Genomic DNA, 13,250 nt, shown 5'->3' with positions numbered 1-13,250 from the left:
GAGCCCGCACACCCTATCACCAGCAGTAGAGCCCGCACACCGTATCACCAGCAGTAGAGCCCGCACACCGTATCACCAGCAGTAGAGCCCGCACACCGTATCACCAGCAGTAGAGCCCGCACACCGTATTACCAGTAGTAGAGCCCGCACACCCTTTCACCAACAGTAGAGCCCGCACACCCGTATCACCAGCAGTAGAGCCCGCACACCCTATTACCAGCAGTAGAGCCCGCACACCCTTTCACCAACAGTAGAGCCCGCACACCCGTATCACCAACAGTAGAGCCCGCACACCGTATCACCAGTAGTAGAGCTCGCACACCGTATCTCCAGCAGTAGAGCCCGCACACCGTATTACCAGCAGTAGAGCCCGCACACCCTTTCACCAACAGTAGAGCCCGCACACCCGTATCACCAGCAGTAGAGCCCGCACACCCTATTACCAGCAGTAGAGCCCGCACACCCTATCACCAACAGTAGAGCTCACACACCGTATCACCAGTAGTAGAGCTCGCGCACCATATTACCAGCAGTACAGCTCGCACACCATATTACCAGCAGTAGAGCCCACACACCGTATCACCAGCAGTAGAGCCCACACACCGTATCACCAGCAGTAGAGCCCGCACACCCTATTACCAGCAGTAGAGCCCGCACACCGTATCACCAGTAGTAGAGCTCGCACACCGTATCACCAGTAGTAGAGCTCGCACACCATATTACCAGCAGTAGAGCTCGCACACCATATTACCAGCAGTAGAGCCCGCACACCGTATCACCAGCAGTAGAGCCCACACACCGTATCACCAGCAGTACAGCTCGCACACCCTATTACCAGCAGTAGAGCCCGCATGCCATATTACCAGCAGTAGAGCCCGCATGCCATATTACCAGCAGTAGAGCCCGCACACCGTATCACCAGCAGTAGAGCCCGCACGCCCTATCACCAACAGTAGAGCTCGCACACCGTATCACCAGTAGTAGAGCTCGCACACCATATTACCAGCAGTACAGCTCGCACACCATATTACCAGCAGTAGAGCCCACACACCGTATCACCAGCAGTAGAGCCCACACACCGTATCACCAGCAGTAGAGCCCGCACACCCTATCACCAACAGTAGAGCTCGCACACCGTATCACCAGTAGTAGAACTCGCACACCATATTACCAGCAGTACAGCTCGCACACCATATTACCAGCAGTAGAGCCCACACACCGTATCACCAGCAGTAGAGCCCACACACCGTATCACCAGCAGTACAGCTCGCACAACCTATTACCAGCAGAAGAGCCCGCACACCCTATCACCAACAGTAGAGCTCACACACCGTATCACCAGTAGTAAAGCTCGCACACCATATTACCAGCAGTAGAGCTCGCACACCATATTACCAGCAGTAGAGCCCGCACACCGTATCACCAGCAGAAGAGCCCACACAGTAGAGCTCGCACACCGTATCACCAACAGTAGAGCCCCCACAGTAGAGCTCGCACACCGTATCACCAACAGTAGAGCCCGCACACCGCATCACCAACAGTAGAGCCCGCACGCCGTATCACCAACAGTAGAGCCCGCACACCGTATCACCAACAGTGGAGCCCCCACAGTAGAGCTCGCACATCGTATCACCAACAGTAGAGCCCGCACACCATATCACCAACAGTAGAGCCCGCACACTGTATCACCTACAGTAGAGCCCGCACAGTAGAGCCCGCACACCGTATCACCAACAGTAGAGCCCGCACACCGTATCACCAACAGTAGAGCCCGGCCCACACACCGTATCACCAACAGTAGAGCCCGCACGCCGTATCACCAACAGTAGAGCCCGCACACCGTATCACCAACAGTGGAGCCCCCACAGTAGAGCCCGCACACCGTATCACCAACAGTAGAGCCCGCACTCCGCATCACCAACAGTAGAGCCCGCACACCATATCACCAACAGTAGAGCCCGCACACCGTATCACCAACAGTAGAGCCCGGCCCACACACCGTATCACCAACAGTAGAGCCCGCACACCGTATCACCAACAGTGGAGCCCCCACAGTAGAGCCCGCACACCGTATCACCAACAGTAGAGCCCGCACTCCGCATCACCAACAGTAGAGCCCGCACACCATATCACCAACAGTAGAGCCCGCACACCGTATCACCAACAGTAGAGCCCGGCCCACACACCGTATCACCAACAGTAGAGCCCGCATGCCGTATCACTAGCAGTAGAGCCCGCACACCGTATCACCAACAGTTGAGCCCGCACACTATCACCAGCAGTAGAGCCCGCACAGCCCCCCACGGAGGATTCTACTGTCACAAAGGAGACAGTGAAGGAGCAAGAGAGAGAGAGTGAGACAGGGAGAGAAAGAGAGCGAGCGAGAGAGAGCGCGAGAGAGCAAGAGAAAGAGAGAGAGAGAGTGAGAGAGAGAGAGCAAGAGCGAGAGAGCATGGCATGGGAAAGAACCAATCAGCTCACAAGATGACTGCAGCACCGTCCTTGGCACATGGCCAAGTAAGAAGAGCAAGATAAGGCCTAGCTTAGGTCACTCCATCAGAGAGAATGAAAAAGAGAGACATAGAGAGTTGAAGGGAAAGAGGGCAACATTTTTCTTGTTTTTTTTTTTTTATTGTCCTCTCCTAATTCGTGATACACTCGTTTTGTCTCAGACTAATAAATCCATTGGTCTAGACCGTTCATAATTCGCTCACGTCCAGACAAATAAAACACCGAGTTCACCGCGAAAAAATCCTACAGCTGCCATGCTTAGAATAAATACCCCTCCTACCTACGGCCCCCACTTTCCCCCATACAGCCCCCACCGCTTTATGACCTCCATTTGAAATATGAACAGTACCCATCTTGAAAATTGATGTTTTCTGTGTAACTTCTTGATAAAATTACCCAGAACCCCCCCCCCCATTGCTCCGTGACTACCTCATTCTGAGGGCGCAGGTCTCTCCTCCAACCAGGACAAACCTTATTATATTCCCTTGTGTACAGCACCGTCTGAAAGGGCTCAGAGACGGACAGCTGCAAAACAAGCGTAGCAAAGAGGAAAGAGAGGTTGTGAAGGGAGGGAAAGAGGAAAGAGAGGTCATGAAGGGGGAGAAAGAGGAAAGGGAGGTGATGAAGGGGGAGAAAGAGGAAAGAGGTCATGAAGGGAGACAAAGAGAGGTCGTGAAGGGAGAGAAAGAGGAAAGAGAGGTCATGAAGGGGGAGAAAGAGGAGAGAGGTCGTGAAGGGAGGGAAAGAGGAAAGAGAGGTCGTGAAGGGGAAGAAAGAGGAAAGGGGGGTGATGAAGGGGAAGAAGGAGGAAAGAGGTCATGAAGGGAGACAAAGAGAGGTCGTGAAGGGAGAGAAAGAGGAAAGAGAGGTCATGAAGGGGGAGAAAGAGGAAAGAGAGGTCGTGAAGGGAGGGAAAGAGGAAAGAGGTCGTGAAGGGGGAGAAAGAAGAAAGAGGTCATGAAGGGAGAGAAAGAGGAAAGAGAGGTCGTGAAGGGGGAGAAAGAGGAAAGAGAGGTCGTGAAGGGGGAGAAAGAAGAAAGAGGTCATGAAGGGAGAGAAAGAGAAAAGAGAGGTCGTGAAGGGGGAGAAAGAAGAAAGAAGTCATGAAGGGAGAGAAAGAGAAAAGAGGTCGTGAAGGGGGAGAAAGAGAAAAGAGGTCGTGAAGGGGGAGAAAGAGGAAAGAGAGGTCATGAAGGGGGAGAAAGAGGAAAGAGAGGTAGTGAAGGGAGGGAAAGAGGAAAGAGAGGTAGTGAAGGGAGAGAAAGAGGAAAGAGAGGTCGTGAAGGGGGAGAAAAAGGAAAGAGAGGTCGTGCAGGGGGAGAAAGAGGAAAGAGAGGTCGTGCAGGGGGAGAAAGAGGAAAGAGAGGTCGTGTAGGGGGAGAAATAGGAAAGAGGTCGTGAAGGGGGAGAAAGAGGAAAGTGAGGTCGTGAAGGGAGGGAAAGAGGAAAGAGAGGTCATGAAAGGGGAGAAAGAGGAAAGAGAGGTCGTGAAGGGGGAGAAAGAGGAAAGAGAGGTCATGAAGGGGGAGAAAGAGGAAAGAGAGGTAGTGAAGGGAGGGAAAGAGGAAAGAGAGGTAGTGAAGGGAGAGAAAGAGGAAAGAGAGGTCGTGAAGGGGGAGAAAAAGGAAAGAGAGGTCGTGCAGGGGGAGAAAGAGGAAAGAGAGGTCGTGAAGGGGGAGAAAGAAGAAAGAGGTCATGAAGGGAGAGAAAGAGGAAAGAGAGGTCGTGAAGGGGGAGAAAGAGGAAAGAGAGGTCGTGAAGGGGGAGAAAGAAGAAAGAGGTCATGAAGGGAGAGAAAGAGAAAAGAGAGGTCGTGAAGGGGGAGAAAGAAGAAAGAAGTCATGAAGGGAGAGAAAGAGGAAAGAGGTCGTGAAGGGGGAGAAAGAGAAAAGAGGTCGTGAAGGGGGAGAAAGAGGAAAGAGAGGTCATGAAGGGGGAGAAAGAGGAAAGAGAGGTAGTGAAGGGAGGGAAAGAGGAAAGAGAGGTAGTGAAGGGAGAGAAAGAGGAAAGAGAGGTCGTGAAGGGGGAGAAAAAGGAAAGAGAGGTCGTGTAGGGGGAGAAAGAGGAAAGAGAGGTCGTGCAGGGGGAGAAAGAGGAAAGAGAGGTCGTGCAGGGGGAGAAAGAGGAAAGAGAGGTCGTGTAGGGGGAGAAATAGGAAAGAGGTCGTGAAGGGGGAGAAAGAGGAAAGTGAGGTCGTGAAGGGAGGGAAAGAGGAAAGAGAGGTCATGAAAGGGGAGAAAGAGGAAAGAGAGGTCGTGAAGGGGGAGAAAGAGGAAAGAGGTCGTGAAGGGGGAGAAAGAGGAAAGAGAGGTCGTGAAGGGGGAAAGAGAGGTCATGAAAGGGGAGAAAGAGGAAAGAGAGGTCGTGAAGGGGGAGAAAGAGGAAAGAGAGGTCATGAAGGGGGAGAAAGAGGAAAGAGAGGTCGTGAAGGGAGGGAAAGAGGAAAGAGAGGTCGTGAAGGGAGAGAAAGAGGAAAGAGAGGTCGTGAAGGGGGAGAAAGAGGAAAGAGAGGTCGTGAAGGGAGGGAAAGAGGTCATGAAGGGAGAGAAAGAGGAAAGAGAGGTCGTGAAGGGGGAGAAAGAGAAAAGAGGTCGTGAAGGGGGAGAAAGAGGAAAGAGAGGTCATGAAGGGGGAGAAAGAGGAAAGAGAGGTAGTGAAGGGAGGGAAAGAGGAAAGAGAGGTAGTGAAGGGGGAGAAAAAGGAAAGAGAGGTCGTGCAGGGGGAGAAAGAGGAAAGCGAGGTCATGGAGGGAGAGAAAGAGGAAAGAGAGGTCATGGAGGGAGAGAAAGAGAGGTCGTGAAGGGGGAGAAAGAGGAAAGAGAGGTCATGGAGGGAGAGAAAGAGGAAAGAGAGGTCATGGAGGGAGAGAAAGAGAGGTCGTGAAGGGGGAGAAAGAGGAAAGAGAGGTTGTGAAGGGGGAGAAAGAGGAAAGAGAGGTCGTGAAGGGGGAGAAAGAGGAAAGAGAGGTCGTGAAGGGAGAGAAAGAGGTCGTGAAGGGAGACAAAGGAGAAAATAAGGTTAAAATAGTCCGTTGTTCAAACATCCTTCTTGTCTATTCGGGCTAGTCACAACTGCAGTGATCTACTTCTTTTCTGACAAACACTGGTATTTTGGTCGGTGGAGTGTGTGTGTGTGATTGTGTGTGTGTGTGTGTGTGTGTGTGTAGGTAGCATGTGTGTAGAAGTTAGGGGCCAAGACAGCTGCTGTGCCTGGCATGCAGATCATGGTCCTGGAGAGAAAATACTAAGGGGGCCACCAGCACCACTGCATTATATATATGGAGCGGCAGAATGATTCCTCTCCAGCAACCACTCGTCCTTGTTGATCCCCCCCTTTGTCCTTTCCCTCAGCTGAGTCTTTTAAAACTCTTCTTTAAGAACGGCCATGCAGGAGAAGTTTAACCTTTTCTCTGTAGTTTTACCCAACAGAGAGAAAAGTCATTTTTTAATAAAAAAACTACAAACCAGGCGTTTCCTTTAGCTCAAGTAAAGCTTGTCCAAGCACACACCACACACACACACACACACACACAAACACACACAGCACTTTCAGAAACAGTCCATGCTGAAAGTCGTATACAGCAGGTTTTCTTTCCCACGCAAAACTCAGTAGCAGTTAAAACGCCAATGTGCAGAAACAAGAGAGGGAATTTTCTCTATTTGCACTGATATGTATATAATATATAAAATATATTAGAATATATAATCAAAATATTAAATATATATATTAAATAATATTAAATTAATACATTATATTCTTATTTTAAATTAATATATATGATTTATAATAACATATTAATATACATTAATATCAAGATATATTAAAATGTGAAATAATATTAAGTTATATTATTATATTAATATATTAAATTAAATTAATGTATATTAAACTATATGATTTACATACATAATTAAATATAATATTAAAATATCAAAATATATTTAAATATTGAATAATATTAAATGATATTAAAATATATAAATAAATATTAAAATATCAAAATATACTAAAATATTAAATATATATTTAACATTAAATTAATATTAATTGTAGTATTAAATTAATATTTGAATATATATTAAAAGATATTGAAATATTAAATATTTATTAATATTTTAATATTATTAAAACATTAAATTAATGAATACATTAAAATATATTATATTATATTTGCATTAATATAATATTAATGGTGTGCAAAATATGGATACCGCCCTCAGGGCACTCATTATGCTGAACGAGTTTTCTCAATGGACACACGTTCTCAACGAGCCGTCACATAGCACATGAATGACGAACCACTGGAAAGAGCCGGGACAAAGAAATTGTGTTAAGCTTTGACGTCAGATGAGTTGGCTTTGATTAGACAGGGCTCCACCTATTAATAGCCCCCACCGCCCCGCTGACACGCAAAGAGGTCTTCTGTGCCAAAAGGTGAAAGTGAGTGCATGTCTCATCAGTAAAACACATGTTGCACTACAAAGCAGAGAGCCCTCCGCACCAAACCAAGCATGAGTCAGGCCGACTGGACGAGGCCGGCGAAAAAGCTGGGGACCGTAACTGTGCAGTTAAGAGTGTGAGTAATGACTGTGGCATCATGAAAATATATAAATAAAGGAGTCATCAATAAGCATCTTAGTATGTGTGAATAATGCATGTGGCCATTTCCCATAGCCAGAGGCAGGAGATATTATTAAACCATCAGATCGGCTAGCCAAGGTAATGACTGAGCTAGAGAGAGGAAGGCTGGGAAAGCTTAAGATTTTATGCACACACACACACACACACACACACACACACACACACACAAACTTATGCAATTCAAAACATGTACATGCAAATTTAGAGAAATACCCATACTGTGTTGCACAGATGAACAAGTAAACAAACATATACACATGCAAACATAAACACACACACACACACACACACACACACACATACATACATTCACACGTACACGCACACACATAGCCACAGATTTGCGTTTGGCCAAACAGTTGCTCCTCACTATCTGTCAGCTTTGCGTACGTCTCTGTGAGAAACTGTCCCTCCTCACCACAGAATGCGATGATGAAGATGCCCCCCATGGTTCATGCAGCTCCTGGTATCCAGAGAGCCATCTGATCTTGTGTTAATCTGTCCACTAAAACGGTGCCAGTCCTCTGTCCTAACTCTGGATTACCCCACACCCATGTAAAAATCACACCAACAACACACAGATGGAGCCCATTGTGGAGCCACTGCTGCACAACTGCTGCCCAACAACATCGGGCTTTTCTGTTTTCTTTTTGCCAACGAGTCAAATAAAGTTATGATAATACCCTCGCATCTTTGCATGTTTGCAAGACTGTTAACAGGCTGTAAAGGCCGACGTGCGGCACCTAACTTGGTATTACCGCACATAATAAGAACGACTGTACATGTGGTTGGAGGAGTTGAACAGCCTGTTTTCTGTTTGATGTAAGTGTGCCATGTTAAGTGCCCTGCCAGGCACACGGAAATGTATTTTCATTTCTGCATGGTCTCTCCCTCAGTCAATACCAGACACGCTCTCACGTACATCTGAGAGCAATACAGAAAGGGAGAGAAAAAGAAATGGGGGGTGGGGGGGGTGGTGGAGTGGAGTGTGCAGGAGCAAAAATGTGCGAGCCATTTATCCACCTTGAATGACTTCCAGGATAAGGCCAAAATGAGGGGAGAGGCAAAAGAAAGAAAGAAGAAAACTTGCCGCTCCACGCTACAGTAAAGTCCTTATAGCCAAACTTTGAGACTCAAACAGAGAGAGAGAGAGAGAGAGAGAGAGAGAGAGAGAGAGAGAGAGAAACAGCCACACACTTGACAGGAAGAGAGAGGAAGCAAGACGTAACAAAAACAGCACCATTTCCTGTTTCGTTGGAATAGAGAGGAAAACAACAAAGAAGGAGGAGGAAAAAAAAACAACCTTGCATCCGCACACCCCAAGTGTTCTTGGCTTCGCTGTGCAACAATCACGGGGTCGTGTTTGTTTAGGCTGGAAGCAGTCTGAGTTGACTTTTGAGACATTCCTAAAGGTTTCCAAATTCCGGCGTAGTGCTGAAAACCAGAAAGCCTGCTCTCCCCCTCGGCATGCTGGGAAACGTAGTTGATCTGAGCGCGGGGCTAAAACCGAGATGAAAGGGGTGTGGCGTGATGGGTCGACACAGTGAGCCAGGAGTTGGTGGTTAGAGATAGTACATCCCTCAGATCAGATATAGATAGACAGAGAGAGAGAGAGAGAGAGAGAGAGAGAGAGAGAGAGAGAGTTACAAATATCAAGTTACATGTTATTATGTCATAATTACGAATGTTATTAAGCTGACTTTACCTTTTTATGTTGTTATTTTTTTTTGAAAAAGCCACCTCTAAATGCTTCAGCAAAGCAAATGCCAATTTTGTCGGTGAAGCACAGTGAAATTGACAAATTGAAACTGAAAGGGGGGTGGGGGGGGATCAGTAATGGGAGAGGTTAAAGGGCGCTGACTGCAGCAGCAAAGAGCAGATGCTGGAGGATTCGTATTACACTGCATCACCGGCTGGCCAGGATATCATCTATATACGACCTGAGCTGCCCTTTATACCATTGGCAAGCAAGAGCCAGACGGGAGGGAGGGAGGGGGGGGGGGGGGCAGACAGAGCAAAGGACAGCAGAGGTGGTGACAGGCAAAGGGAAGGACTTGGCAGAGGAATGATGGGAGACGGACGGGAGCAATTAGTGGAAAATTGTGAGACAAGAGTAATAATTAGAGCGAAAACGGGAGTGAAAAGGCCAGGATGAGTTCAGTAAGGAATTAAACGAGCGACAGGAAGGAGGGAAAACGAGGGGGTACAAGTAAAGAGGGAGTGGGAGAAGCTGTTGTTTAATAAGGGGGGGGGGCTCCTACTGCCGCTCGATTGTGATTCCACTTTTGACACTTCTCGTCTCTCTGCATTCCTCTTTCACCATTCTCCAGCTCTCTGTTTTATTTCCTTTCTCCGGCATGCCTCGACTCCAGCAACCCCACCCCCCCACCACCCAGCCGCGCCCCCCCCCCCCTTTTCCTCTCCTCCAATCTTTTCTCTTCTTAGAAATCTTCTGCACTTCTGGTAAGTTGCGTACTGAGTTTCGTGTGTCATAAACAAGTGTGTGAATGTGGCTAGTTTTTTAATAGTAACTGTCCTCCTTTTATCCCCCCCCCTCGCCTCCCCGCCCCCTCTACCCCCTTCGTGTGTGTGTCTCTCTTGTCCCTCGTATGCTGCAGTACCTCAGTAATGTGCTGCAAGGTCATCATCTCCAAGGCTACCTTAGAACTCTTGTCCACATTTAGGGCGATATAGTCATTATCACGGTAATGAGGTTTACAGGGAATCTGATGCAAAGTTACAGCCAGGCCTTCATTAAATAAATAAATAAATAAAGTCCAAATCACACACCACCCATCTCAGCTGACAGCGGACACATCCATATGCACCTTACATTGTTGGATTATCGTGTACTTTTCCATGTTGTGTATTTAATGCATGAATTCTGTGTACACAAGTCTGTGCAGGTTTGGTGTCGGGGCGGTGTGCCCCCGTGTGTCCGTCGGCCCTGTGACCTTTGTGCTGAGGCGGAGAGAGGCAAAGCATGACGATATCCTCATATGCCAACGCACATGATGATAAAGTTGAACTTGAACCGTCAGCCCAGACTGGCTAGCTTGAACAGTAGGATGGGCGGAGGCCGCGCTTACGCTACGAAACGGAGCGAGTTCAAGTGACATCTCGCGAAAAGTGCACCTCAAAAATAGAACTTATAATGTGCTCTTCTTGTACGAACGCTCAAACGTGACCTAATCTTAATGTCAACCCCAAAATGTGATACCTCGTCCACAGCAAAGTGATCCTTACCGTGGCCCTACCAAGGAAATGCAAAGTCCCCCCACTGCTGGTTCTGTACCAACAGCTCCACCACGGCTCCTCTGGCTGATCGCTGCCCGGGCCTATTGGGGCAATAGACGATGACGCTTGATCGACAAGTCCCACTATTTTTTGGTCCAATGGTTAATGAATAGCGAGATTACTTTGTACGACAACACAACCGGTAGCTATGTTATTATTGGATGGATGAGACAGAAAGACTGACTGATGCAAAATGAGGGTGAAATTGCTCAGACTCAAACAGATTATTAACGTGTGAAAATAACTATTTAATTTGGGCGGTTAGAGAGAGGTATTTGATTTGAGCTTTCTCTTAAATTATTTGAACTCGTTGTTAGGCATGCTGCTCCTGGGTAGAATTAGTTAGCAAACATTAGAAAACGCACACAGAGATTTGCTAGCTAGTTGCACAATGGCAGTGAAGTTGAAAATCAAACAGACAAGTAAAGTCAGCGAATTTAATTTGGAAGACACAGTTCTCTCTCTCTCTCTGTCTCTCTGTCTCTCTGTCTGTCCCTCTCAGATGGACTTTTATGAATAAAAAAGGTCTCATTGGTTTAACAGGTGAATCTGCTTAGCAAACTGCTTTGTTTGTTCCTGCTATGGCAGTCTGGAGACTCCTTTTAAAGGAGCAATAGGCGGCCGTTGATTTTGGGCAGAACTTAGAAATATTTTCAAACCGAATTCGACACCGCCCTTCCCAATCAGAAAGCATCAGGACGCCTCCAAAGCCGCGCCCTGAAAACACATGCACGCGCCGGGCCCGCCAGCTGATTGAAGCGAAAGCTTTTCACCTGAGACCAGCATCATTCTGAGCGGAGCCGAATTAGCTGTACCGAATGGATGTCACACACGTAAGAGCAAACTAACTTTATTATTATAATGAACATAAACAACGAACATGTCTATTGCTAGCACTCACAGCTGTCAAGCTAGCATGCTATTATTGAACATTTTGGGGAAAACTGACTGCTGCAGTAACTTGACCGGTTTTTGATAGACAGCTCGCTCGCTCCAATCATTTGACTTGGTCGTTCGTTTGATTGGATGTTGTTGTTTTAGCTCCTGCCCCTTACAGCAACGACGGATTGTTTTTCATTTCGGTGTCAAACGTCTTATTTTTTTTGAGTACTATCGATTACTGTCGAGACATAACAAGAAACTTAAAATTTTGCCAAAAATTGGCGGCCGCCTATAGCTCCTGGTCGTCAGCCACACAATCACCATACATCGAAAATAATTGCCCCTACTAAAAGGGTGGGGGCTATCGAACTGGAAAATTGGCGGCATGGTGGCACAGTGGTTAGCGCTGTTGCTTCACAGCAAGAAGGTCCTGGGTTCGAACCTAGGGATTATCCAACCTTGGGGGTCATCCCAGGTCGTCCTTTGTGTGGAGTTTGCATGTTCTCCCCGTGTCTGCGGTGGGGTTTCTCTGGGTGCTCCGGTTTCCCCCACCGTCAAAAAAAGACATGCATGTTAGGGTTAATACTCCTGTCTGTGCCCCTGACCGAGGCATGGCAAGACGAACTGGAGTTAGTACCCGGGTGCTGGACAGCGGCTGCCCACTGCTCCTAGCTACACACAGCTAGGATGGGTTAAATGCAGAGAAGAATCTCCCCTCAGGATTCAATAAAATATCTCAAAATCAAAACAACAAAAACAACTGGTTTGTACTTCACACTGATGCCTACGCTGTTGATACTCCCCCACCACCATCCTACCTGCCACTTCCCTGGATATATACATATATCTCTATATACAGATTGTGTAGATGCGTATCAGTCATCCAGGGATATGTAAGATTTAAACAACGACAGAACATACACTGGACTGTCTCTGTAGGTTGGAAAACGTTTCACCGCCCATCCAATTGGCTTCTTCAGGTCTGATGTCATGCAGGCCAGAAATGTTATGATGCGGTCATAACAACTCTGCCCCAGCGTGGCTCTCAAGGCCAACCCATTCACAAGCCAAAGGAGGGGCGTTACTATGGGGGGAGAGGGGGGGGTTACAACATGTATGTTTGTCAGGTGCCTTTTGAATGGATGTACGCACCTCAGCCTCATTCAACAACGGGAATAGCTTAAAATCTGGATTCTCCCCACATGACATCAGAACTGAAGAAGCCAATCAGAAGAGTGGCGAAACGTCTTTGAATTTCAAGTGACAATCCAGCACATGTTCTGATGTCACTGACATTGTACAATGGATTTGAACTCTGTCATGAGGCAGACAAAGGGAAATCTGAAGTGCAGTCTGTACATACAAATGGATCCATTCACTGCCAATGCTAAATGTTGTTGCCATGATAAAGTAATAAAAACAATTCTTGTATGAATATTTGAGTTTCCCTGACTGAATTACAGCACTACCAGTAAAGCTGTGGCTTCTGGATGACTGGGTCCAGACAAAGATGACAAGACAAAGCTTCTTAAAAACAATGTGGAAGATCAGCTAAAATGAGCTGCACTGAAATCATCATGTTGGCATCCAGTTCTTGGAAATACTGGTTGCTTTCTCGCGGAAGTCGTATGTTCCAGCACTTAACAGACTTAACACCCCAGTGTAGATAGACTGCGGCCCCATCTGAGATTTGAAAAAATGCCATAATCTAGGAAAAAAAATGTTGGTATGGGCTGCAGCTATCGAACCACACCCCGCAGTTTTTTTTTAACCTTTGGGAAAAGCTCAGTTTTCTCTGGGCAATTCTCAAGCCAACAGCAACCATGGAGGGAAGTAAGGTTGATAATTATATAAACTATAAAACTATATATATAACTGTAAAAAATCAAACAAAACTATGTAAAAAACAAACAAACTAT

The sequence above is a fragment of the Lampris incognitus genome, chromosome 7 (genome assembly GCF_029633865.1).
Source record: "Lampris incognitus isolate fLamInc1 chromosome 7, fLamInc1.hap2, whole genome shotgun sequence".
NCBI lineage: Eukaryota > Metazoa > Chordata > Actinopteri > Lampriformes > Lampridae > Lampris > Lampris incognitus.
Note: the sequence above shows the minus strand (reverse complement) of the source record.